A 12,540-nucleotide genomic window follows, 5' to 3' on the forward strand; every position below is an offset into this window, starting at 1 on the left:
TTTTTAAAAATTAACTCCAGGCGTTGGTGGCATACATTAGAACTTGAGAGGCAGAGGCAGGTGGATCTCTGTGAGTTCTAGGCCAACCTGGTCTACAGAGCAAGTTCCGGGACAGCCTCCAAAACAATACAGAGAAACCCTGTCTCGAGAAAAAAAATTAACCAAACTGCAGGTTTAAATCGAGTTTGCACTGTTTTAGAGTCTGTATCAAAGTTTTCCTTGGCCTTTCTTTAGGAAGAATAGAGTTCAGCGCTTGCAAGCTACAAAGTCTGGGTCAAGCTACCCCTCCCAGTCATGAAGCTTGTTTGGCCAAAGGGTTACTGGCCTGGCCCTGCTACCGTAGTGGTACATCAAGTAATGGCTGGCCTGAATGCTCTGTGCCACCACATTGGAAAAGTGACACACCATCAGCAGGTCATTTCGAGGTTGGACCCAGTAGGCAAAGCACATGAAAGCATGGAGTAGAAGATGAGCGCTGTTGTCATGCGGCCACTGATGACGTCGGGAGGTGCCCCATTTGTCCACAGGACCCCAGAAGTGGGTTCTGGTTATGTAATCCCAGAACTCCTTGGTCTTCGCATATTCACTTTCCTGCGCTAGTGTTACGACCCCCGCCATAGTCGCCTCAGTTAGAGGAGTGCCAATAAGCCGTCAGCCAACCATAAGAGCACAGAATGCCATCCTCGCAGCTGACTCTGATGCAGCAACAGTCAGCTGCAGTTTGCGTGCCTCTGCCTTAAAGCATGCAGGGTCTCACATGCTGCTGAGGCGCTGCAAATAGCATGGAAGGATGAGGCACATAGGGCCTACGCACATGAGCCCTTAAGTGTCAACTCTTCCTATACCTGAACCCCACAAACGCAGGACACTTAGGGTTCTACAAGCTACCTAGTACAGCGATGACCCAGCCTGCTTCTTCACTGTGTAGAAAGGCACTTACTTGTTTCATCTGGCCTATAACTCCATGGCAATACAATTTCTTAACCAAATACAGAAATTCAGGTCTTAGTAATTAATTTGAAGACATTGTGCCATTTCACCCATAAACATTTTAGCATCTGTCTCTTAGGACTCGTGTCTATATACAGCACTGTTCGCTGACAGCCAATGCGTATTTACTGTTAGAGCCTTTGACGTCCTTTGTTTTTCGTTTCTCTCATTCTTGTTAGAGAGGACAAATTCAAAATCCAGTCAAAGTTCACATTTAATTTACACCTTGGGTTAATCTCCTTTAATCTAGGACAATTTCCCACCCACTCTTTTTTTTTTTTGTCTTCTATAACATTGATATTATTGAAGAATCCAGTCCATTGACTTTTCAGAATGTCCTTATTTTGGATTTGTGGTTTTTTCACATGAAAACACATTGTTTTTGTATTTATAAAACAAGAGCACTGATTATATTGTCTTTAATACATCACCAGGCAGGTGATGTTTCCGGTGTCACTTTGTTCCATCATTATGGTAAACAGGGTACTTGATTATCTGACAATTTCTCCAGTATAAAGGTTGTTTTTCCCTTCATTAATCAACAGATAATCTTAAGAGGCACTTTAGTTGGTATATGGGCACCCTATTCACCAACAGCTTTCCATAACAAATTTTTGACGCCTAATGAAAATTCTTTAAAGACTTATTTATGCACATGTGTTTGTGGGTACCGATGGTGTGGTGGGCCTATGGAGACCAGAAGAGGGTGACTGATCCTCTAGAGCTGGAGTTATGGGTGGTTATGAGCTACCAGATGTGTGTTTGGGAACTAAACTCAGGTCCTCCGGCTCTATTGAAAATGACAAACTTAGTGGTTATTTTCCCAATGATGTTACTTTGTCCAGTAGAAACAGCAATTGCTGGGCTAGAGAAATGGCTCGGTGGTTAAGAACACTTGTTGCTCTTGTAGAAGACCTGGATGTGACCATATGTAACTCCAGTTCAGGGAATCTGAAGCCCTCTTCTGACGTTGAAGGATACAAGGCACATACATGTTGCATATGTATACATATAGGCAAGATACTCATACACGTAAACACATAAATACATCTTCATTCTTTTTAAATAGCAATTGTTGAAAAGTAATTGGATATGCATTGAAATACTAGTATCTTCTGTGGTGAGTTACAAGTAACCTCAAAAAATGAATGTTATTTGTGTATTGTTAGGGACATGAAGGTCCTTGCCACCCACAGATCTCCAGGGAAACCAGGAAGCCCAACTATATCAAACTCCTACAACCAGGACCAGAGATGGCTAGTACTCTAAATGACCTTTATATTACCTGTATAGCTAGGGGCTCCCACAACCAGGATCAGAGGTGGCCAGTAATCTAAATGACCCTTATACCACCTTTAGAACTCACACCCATCTCTCAGTTCTACTCCAGCAGAGAATCCTGTATAATATATAGTTAAGGATGACCTTACAATCTTGGTCCTTCTGTCTCTACTTCCTAAGTGCTGGATTACAGGACACACTACCAGGCCTGGTAGGCCCCACTTGTAACTGCCACCTTGGGAGTTAGGTTCCAAGGTATGATTTTTTTTTTGAGACAGGGTCTCACTGTATGTCCCTGGTTGACCTCAAAACTCAGAGATCAAGTGTGGAGACAGAGGCAGGCCAGCCTGGTCTACAAAGCAAGTTCCAGGACAGCCAGGGGTACACAGAGAAACCCTGTCTCGAAAAACAAGAAAACAAAAGCAAACCAAAAAACCTCACAGAAATCCATCTGCTTCTGCCTCAAAGTGCTGGGATTAAAGGTGTGTGCCGCCATGTCCACCTCAAGCTATGACTTTCCCCAAAACTACATACATATTCAGACCATAGAGGTAGGCACAAGGAAACAAACCAAGGCACATTCCATTAAACTTCAGGCTTGAACTGGATCTTCAAGGTCACAGTCAATAAAAATAAGCCCTCTAAAGTACAAACTAAAGAAGTGTTATAATTGTCACATGGGATTCTAGTCTGGATCAGGAACTGAAAAAAAAAACGCAAATTGTTCTATGGGATATTACCAAGACAACTGGCAAAATTTGACTATGGACTGTAAACTAATTATGATGCTAAATGTTGTCTTGACTTTTAGGTAGTGGTGAGAGAAAGTATGTGGATGCCTACATGCCAGGAGATTCACACCAGCATTAAGAAATACTATTGGAGCCGGGCAGTGGTGGTACATGCCTTTAATCCCAGCACTCGGGAGGCAGAGGCAGGCGGATCTCTGTGAGTTCGAGGCCGGGCTGGACCGACAGCCTCCAAACCAATACAGAGAAACCCTGTCTCGTAAAACCAAAAAAAAAAAAAAAAAAAAAAAAAAAGAAATACTATTGGAACCACAGGAGAGTCCAGGAACCTGGTAGCTACTCAGTTCATGAAGCTACATGACTAAGCAGTCCCAGTGTGGCCTGGAGGATACCTGGGGAGTTGCTGCTCTTCAGTTCATGTTAGAAGGCTGAAGAAACTAGGTTCTGGGATCACTGACGGATGGTGGCAGTGTGGCAGTGCTGTCGGCGGCAGCACTCAAGAGCAAAGGCAAGCAGGCAAAAAGCCAAAGATTTTCCCTCATACCTCTTTATGTCTGGGCCACTGAAAACTGCTGCCCGCATTGAGGGTGGGTCTTTCCACTTGAGCTAACATAATCAAAATTGCTCACAGGCCTGCCAGAGGCTTGTCTCATGGGGATTCTTAGAAGCAGATAAACCTCACCAAATGCTGCATTTTCCAAATGCTTACATTTTGGACCTCCTAGCTTCCAGAACTGTGAGGATATATTTCTGTTATTTGTAAATTATGCAGGCTAAGTAATTTCATTACAGCATCTCAGACTAACTATGACAGCTATCTTGAGGGTGCTCATTCTTGGCAGACATACAGTGGAAGAGGTGTTGTACCTCCAGGGTACTAGGAAGCACAGGGTCTCTGTGGCTCTTTATGATGCTAAGGTTGTGCTTGCCAGCTTTCTCCCCTGGAAAGTCAGGGTTCCCCCTTTGCAATTAATAAGTAATTTGTGGGAAGATACTTTAAGACCATGTAAATGTCTCTTCATTAAATATTTAACCCTCGAATGTTAACATCCATTGATGATTCTTACTAGAATCAAGCATTATAAAAACAGCATTTTCCCTTTTAAGAGTTTCCGTCTCCTAATTTAAAACACTAAGCATCAGAATTTGCCCTGGAATAATTGTGCCTTTGTAAAAATGGGACATTTAAGATTTGAGTATTTTAGGAAACATTTCTTTTTTGCCATCTCCCATGCTGATTTCCTTGGAATATTTGCTCATCACCTCTACCAAAGGGAATAAATAGCGCTGTGCCTCATGAGGCTGGATGAATAAAACAATAGGCCCTTATATTGGCTCTGCTATTTTCAGTCACCGCTGAAAGCAATTTTCGAGCCATCTGTGGCCCTGATTCGAATCTCTCATTCTTTACTGTTTCTCTCAAGTGTGTACAGTGGCGGAAGGTGGGGTGCTCCTCTCACGTCTGTCAGGAGCTACAAGATGACGATGCTAGCTTGCTGGGTTGTGCCTCAGTTGGCTTAGCTGTCCCTCAGTGCAATGAATTGGCAAAACAGGATTGGCTGTGCTCAGCCTCTGTGGAACCACTGCTTCCTCTCAATATTTTGCATATATTAAACCGGGTGGTCGTGGCGCACGCCTTTAGTCCCAGCACTTGGGAAGCAGAGGAAGGTGGATCTCTGTGAGTTCGAGGTCAGCCTGATCAGGACAGGTTCCAAAGCTACACAGAGAAACCCTGGCTGGAAAAAAAAGTTTTTGCACATATTGCCCTTGCCTTATTCATAGGTACACAGCTACCTGGCCCCACCCTCTGGTCAACTGTGAGCCCAGCAGAAGTCAAGGTTTTCCTTTACCTCTTCTGTGCTCATGCCCACTTTGGAGAATCCTATTACAGGGGAGGCAGACTTTTACTGCTCACCAAATAGCATCCCAGCTGGACCTGGGACTTAAGTTGACACGAGAGATTAACAGGAGAAAAGCATGCGAATTTAATAGATTTACACGACCCACGAGGAGGTGGCAAGACCAGCGTGCTTTTGTATTAGGTTGAACAAAGAGAGGCAATTGGAGAAAAGTCAATCAGCGGGAGGCCAAAGAAAGATGGTAGTTATTTTAACGAGATCTGTGTGTGCAGAATTCTCTCCGCTGAAAATTGCTTCTCTTGCTATGCAGAGGGCATCTTTACATGGGAGAGTTCATCTGTTTTCTGAAGAAATGAATCTGCTGTGTGTCGGGTGCCTTTAATAGAAAATAATCCCTATGGCTAAGAGGCACATTTTGGGGTGGCATATTCACTGTCATAGCCGTAGGTCCTCCTACTACCTACTCTTTGCACCAGAAATAAAAACTTAACTTTCCCGTGAGATAATCAACTAGTGTTTTACATCTTAGGGAGATAAATAAAAACAGAATTTTGACTTTAAAAAACTTTTCATGGGTACTGGGGATGGAACCAAAGGCTTGCACTTGCTAGACAAACAATCTCATCCCTAAAACTTTTTATTTAAAAATATTCTATGCAATGGGAACAGGTGGGGGAGTGGAGGGAGAGACAACTGGTATCTGAGGGCACCTTGGGGACGAGCTAGAAACCTAGAGCAATGGAAGCTCCCAAGAATCCATGAGGGTGACCCTAGCTAAGACTTCTAGCAAAGGAAGACATGGAGCCTGAACTGGCCTTCTGTGACCAGACAAGACACCAACCCAGCCACAAACCCTTGACCAACAATTTTTCCTGCCTTCAAGACGTGTTCAAGGCCAGCCTGTTTAACACAGTGAGTTCCAGGACAGCCAGGGCTATGCAGAGAGACATTGTTTCAGGAGAAAGAAAAAGAAGAGAGGAAAAAGTCCTCTTGAGGAGGACAGGGGTTCAACTCCTGGGACCCATATCACACAGCTCACAATCATAACCCCAGCTCCAGGGTGGCCTCTGTGCAAACCTGCACTCAGGTGCACATGGACACACATGCATATACATCACTAAAAATGAAATCGTTCTTTTTTTAAAAAAGCCAAGCATGGTGTCACATATTTGTAAATTCCTGTGCTGGGGAGGGAGAGACAAGCAGATTTCTAGGGTTTGCTAACTAGTTAGCCTAGTCTACTTGACGACCTCCGGGCCAGTGAGAGACCCCCACCTCAATAAAAAAGCTGGGTGGCCCCTCAAGAACAACACCCAAAGTTGTCCTCTGCACTCCACATGTCTGCATGTGTGTGTTCATACTCACACACACATGCAGACACACACACTCATGGACACACATACACAAACACACACACGGACACACACACATGCAGACACACACAGTCACACATACACACACGGACACACACACACACACACACACACACACACCAGGAAAAGAAAGGAAAGGAAGAAATACAAAACCTATAATCCCCGCATTCTGTTGTGGTGCAAAGGCCCAGGCACCACTCGGCAAGGTCAGAGTCCAGATCTGAAAGTCCTTATTAAGCCTGCCAGAGAGAAACATTTGTCCCCTGCTTTCTGCAGGGAGCTTTTAAAGGCAAAACCCACATCCTGCTTGGCCGCTGCAGAGGAAGTAGAGCAAGAGAACAGTGTAACAGAAGCAAAAAGCAGCAATTAGCTGGAATGTATTGACTTTAAGCTTCTGGAACAGGGTTGGGAGATTTTTAAAGGAACTTTCCATAGCAGGGTCTAAGTGTGGGTGTGGGGGGGGGGCGGGTCAGGTCTGAATCACACATAAGATTGCTGCAGCAGGGACAAGATGGAGGAACCTTGGTCCCATTGCATACTCAGGAGGATTTTAAGTTTGAAGCCAGCATGGGCTATATATAGTTATACCTTATTTCAAAAGAAAATAAGAGTACAGAGAACTCTGACAGAGTCTTGGTTCAGACAATGGTATATCAGGTCCTTCCGGTGATTATATGGGACTGAGTTGAAGAAGGAACTGGAAAAGTGATAGTGTCTCAAAGGCCACTTGGAGAATCAGGGGAAGCACCAGCCAACATGAGAAGCCAGAGTGGGGCCTAAGGAAGGTCCCTGTTCTATTGCTGGGAAGAGACACCATGACCAAAAGGCACTTATAAAGCATTTAATTGGGGGCTGGCTTACAGCTTCAGAGGGTTAGTCCGTTGTCATGGCAGGGAGCGTGGTGGCGCACATGGTGTTGGAGAAGTAACTAAAGGTACATCAGATCTATAGGTCAAGAGAGAGACTGGGCTGGCCATGGGCTTTTGAAACCTCAAAGCTCACCCTCAGTGACACACTTCCTTCAACAAGACCTCACCTTCTAATTCTTCTAATCCTTGTCAAATAGTGCCACTCCCCAGTAACAAAGCATTTAGCTATAAGAGCCTATGGGGGGCATTTTTTTTTGAGACAGGGTTTCTCTGTATTGTTTTGGAGGCTGTCCTGGAACTCACTCTGTAGATCAGGCTGTTCTTGAATGCACAGAGATCCACTTGCCTCTGCCTCTCGAGTGCTGGGATTAAAGGTGTGCACTACCACCACCCAGCTATGGGGGCCATTCTTATTCGAAGCACCACAGAGGGCATAGGAGACTAGGCCACTGCTGGCTGGAAAGAGTCATAATCAGGAAGGAGAGCTGGGCGTGGATTAGAGAATGTGGACACGCAGGGACCTGCCCCACCTCCCGCCTGTATCTCCTGATGCCTGGAACTATGCTACTGTAAGTGACCTGGCAGAAATAAACATTCTAAAAAGCACTATAGCTATCAGATTACTAAAACAATGGAACCCAAGAAATTTCCCCAGGAGTCTCACAATCAGAGAAGAAAAGTCTGGGTCAGCTAGAGAAGAGATTTGTCTCTCTGGCAAAGAGATTTACAGCCTTCCAGAGAGACAATGATGGACCTGTGGTAGTTGGGAGCATATCTTGACTGGTACTGCTTTAGTATGTATATTCCTAGCCCAGTATTTAAATCCTGGCTCTCCGTTTAAATTTTAATCTCACTTTGAGACTCCCAAAATGGACTTGAGCGGGTCTCCAGATCTCTTGGTTCTCTTCACAGTGTAACCACATTGAAAAAGTTTCCCTTTTCTTCTTTTTCCTCTTACTTTGATTGTTTTGATTGGCTTCTCAGGGTACAGATTATAACTCTAATTGACTTATTAAAGATGGGTGGTCAAACTTGGCTCCTTGGGGCAGAGTGTGTTCCCAAGTTTGTTGGCACTGCTTTCTTCTAGCATTACAAATCTTTCATAGTGATCTCCATATAGGATGAAGACTCTAGAACAAACCACAACAATTCATTTGAGAAATTTGTTTCATTCTTTTCATGATGTTTTTGTGTGTACACATGTGACTAGAGGTGTGTGCACATACACATATGTGCATGTATTCTACATCTAAATTGTTGTTCTTTCAGCCTCTGAGTGGAAGTGGCAAGTATCCTTCTACTTTAATTATTAATACTTCAGTGCCTGTTTCCTAAAACAAAGATCATGTCTGCTATGATCATCATCAATTTTTGGAAGTTTAACATGAATGCAATATAGCATTGTCATTGTCCCAACAATATCTTTTTCTTCCTTCCTTCCTTTTTTTTTTTTTTTTTTTTTTTTTTTTTTGGTTTTTCGAGACAGGGTTTCTCTATATTGTTTTGGTGCCTGTTCTGGAACTCCGCTCTGTAGACCAGCCTGGCCTTGAACTCACAGAGATCCGCCTGCCTCTGCCTGCCCAGTGCTGGGATTAAAGCCGTGCGCCACCAATGCCTGTCTCTAGCAATGTCTTTTATGACATTTTTTCTTCAGTATACAATCTAGTCATGTGGCAGGCAGAGTGCTGAGTGGTTCCTGAATCTAGAATAGTTCTTCCTCAGCCTTGCTTTGTTTTTTATGCCACTAGTGTTTTTGAAGAACACAGTTGTGTCACAGGATGTTCCTTGGTTGGATTTTGTCTAGTGTTTCCTCGACATTACATTCAGGCTGTATGGTCCCATCCAAAATATTGTGCAAGTGTCCTGTGTCCCCAGAGCACCACACACTGGGTGGGATATTGTCCTGAAAGCACCACTCTCTTTATTCCATTTAGTATCAGGCATTTCTTTAAACTTTGTATCTCCTTGAGCATAAAACTTGACTTCAACATTACATTTCCTGGTGTTCTTTTTCTCCTCAAACTTATATATACATTTTGCCCCAACTGCTCCTTTTCATTGTAGATTTGCATAAGAGTGATTACCAATAATCATATGACACAGTCAATACTAGGCTGTCTTAAAATCTCTTCTGCCAGTTCCACTAGTCTAAAACTCTTCAATTTAGACTCAGGCAGATTTTGAATGTCTCTAGAACACTTAATATTTGCCCTCTCTGAAACTTCTTGAGCTGAGCCTCCACATTTCACATCAACCTCAGTGCCACTGTCTTCCATGCTCCTACTAGGATGGCCCATTAAGCCCCACTTAAAATGTTCAACTACTTTTCTGGTCTAAAATCCCAAAGTCTACCATATTCCTCCAACAAACACGGTCAGGCCTATCACAGCAATACCTTGGTCCCTGGTATCAACTTCTGTCTTAGCTACTGTTTTATTCCTATGAAGAGACATCATAACCAAGGCAACTCTTATAAAAGGAAGCATTTAATTGGAGTGTTACTTAATAGTTTCAGAGGTTTAGTCCATTATCCTCATGATGGGAAGTAGACAGGCATAGTGCCAGAGCAGTAGCTAAGAGCATTAAGCTGTGATCCACAGGCATCAGGCAGAGGGAGGGAGGGAAGAAGGGAGAGACAGACAGACAGACAGACAGACAGACAGACAGACTCACGCTAGACCTGGCATAACTTTTGAAACCTCAGAGGCCACTCCTAGCGACACATTGCCTCCAACAAGGACACACCTACTCTACACCACCTAATCCTTTCAAACAGTTTATCAACTAGAGATTAAGCTTATGGGGGCCATTCTCATTCAATCCACCACAGAGACAGAGTCTCTGAATCCAAACTGGCCTCAAACTCTGTATTAGTTTCTTTTCTGATGCTATGTTAAAACACAGACACCAAAAAATTGTTTACGGAAGGAAGAGTTTATTTTAGCTTGCAGCTCTGGATGGATTAGAATCCATCATGATGCAGAGGCGTGGCAGCAGGCAGGCATGGCAGCCAAAGCAAGAAACCAAGAAATCACATCCTCAACAGGAAGCATGAAGCAGAGAGAGTGAACCGGAAGTGGGGCGAGACCATGTGTTCTCAAAGCTCACCCAAAACATTGCACTTCCTACACCAAGGCCTAACTACTGAAACTTCCCCAAACAGTGCCACCAGCTGAGAAGCAAGTATTCAAATACCTGAGCCTGTGAGGTATCTTTCTTATCCAAACCACAACATTCCACTTCTTGGCCCACGTAGGCTTGCCACATAGTGATGCCAAATGCATTTAGTCCAACTTCAAAATTCTCCATACTTTTTCACAGTCTCAATTACTGTTTGAAAGTCCAAAGTCTCTTTTGAAGCTCAAGGCGACCTCTTTTTTTTTGGTTTTGTGAGACAGGGTTTCTCTGTATTGTTTTGGAGGCTGTCGGTCCAGCCTGGCCTCGAATTCACAGAGATCCTCCTCCCTCTGCCTCCCGAGTGCTGGGATTAAAGGCGTGCGCCACCACTGCCCGGCTCAAGGCGACCTCTTAACTGTAGCAAATTACATATTTCCTACATAAATGGTGGAGAAGATACATTACCATTCCAAAAGAGAGGAAAGGTGGAGGGCATCATTGGAATCCTGCAGGGAAAACACCAAACCCTGTAGTCCCATGTCAAGTAGCAAAGAGCTTAGAAGGCTTCATCCCTCCAGCTTCACTGCCTACAGCATCCATCTCTCTATTGAGCTGGTTCCATTTCCTATATGCAGCTCTCCTCTGCAGATGTCTCATAGCTCTAGCATCTTGGGGTCTCTACTACAACCAAGATTTCACTTTCATACCTTCATTCAATGGTCTCTTGGGACCTTCCCTACCCATGACCTCCGTGACCCTCTGAAACCAGGGAGGAAGAATACATGGTCCCTTCAAAGCCAGCACCAAGTTTGGCTGCCAGTTTAGGATGGACCCTGAATCCTATTAGCACCCGCCTTTTCTTATTCTGTTGCTTTTTACAAGTTAGAAGCTTAGCTCAGTGTGGGCACTGGCCTGAAGGTACCCCTTTCCAGTGCAGAGCTGGAGGCCACCCTTTAACTGTGCTAAATTTCCTTTCTCTCCGGCCCATTTGTCCTTTTTCATTCTAGACCAGCATAAGTGTCATCAATAACAACCATGCCACTGGTTCAACTGTTATGATGTCTCGAAATTTACTCCACCAAAGAAACTAGTCCATTAGCTTCAGGCAAGTTCTTAATTTAAGGACAAAAGGCAGCTAGATTATTGGTTAAAATAGCACAGGCATGGCCTCTAACCCAGTTGCTGTTAAAGTATTGATACTGTCTTTTGGGCTCTCACTGGAATGTGTGGCGATATATTTTCTGAATATACCTCTTGCCTTCAGAGACTGAACTTTTCCAGACCTTGCAGCTAAGTTAATACGCCTTGAGAGCATTTGGACTGTGCACTTAACCTGCTGTCCTGTGTACTCAGTCTCTGTAAGTCTCTTAACTGCCTTTAAGACCAATGGGACCAACCAACAGGACTACGTCTTGGATTTCCCATGCAATCAGCTTTTATAGCCTAAGCTAAATACAGAGCTCTCATCTTAAATTATGTACTCTTTCATGCCTCTGATTCAGAATACTATTTCTGTGTGTGCTTGTATGTTGTAGTAGTTGTTCACTGGAAGCAACCTTAAACAAAACAAATATTCACTGTAAATTGTGGAAGTAACATATGGATTTGGTTTATTATATGTATGTGCTTTAGCCAGTTATTCTGGGTCAGGTGCAGTCAGTAAAGTGACCTCTTCCATTGTAAAGGTGTTACAAGATTTGTGTACAGAAGCCCTCATTCCTTTCATATGCTACTTTCTCTGTGTTGTTTAGTAAACACCGAACAAAACCCTTTGGTAAAGATAACACGCAGGCTCAACAGCCACAAAGGCACAACACACAGGCGGATCAGACAGGCAACATGGACAGATAGATCAGGCAAGCACAACAGACTCTAGACAGGGCAGTAACCACCGACTACAGACAGAAGACACAGGGAGCAGCAGAAAGTTCAAATTTGGGCTCACTCTTGGATTAAATGTATCCTTAATTTGACACTAAGACATTTCGGTGTCCCCTCTGAGGTTTCTTTAATATATGAACTAATGCAAGAATGGCCCTTTAAGTTCTGCTTACAGCATTCAATTGTTTTTATAGTCCGAAGTTTCAAAGTCTTCCACATAAAAAACATCCTGGAGAAATTTTTTACATTTTCATGCATTTATGGGTTTCACATCCCTCAAAAAGGTATGTTGAGGTTACCTTGGTGTAACCTTTATTTGGGTATAAGGTCACTGTGATATAATTCACCAAGATAAAGTCATTCTGAAGTAGGATAAATCCTTAATTCAATGGCAGTTGTTCTTTATTTTTTTCCTTTGATT

This window comes from Mesocricetus auratus, unplaced genomic scaffold (genome assembly GCF_017639785.1).
Source record: "Mesocricetus auratus isolate SY011 unplaced genomic scaffold, BCM_Maur_2.0 Super-Scaffold_100033, whole genome shotgun sequence".
Taxonomy (NCBI): Eukaryota; Metazoa; Chordata; class Mammalia; order Rodentia; family Cricetidae; genus Mesocricetus; species Mesocricetus auratus.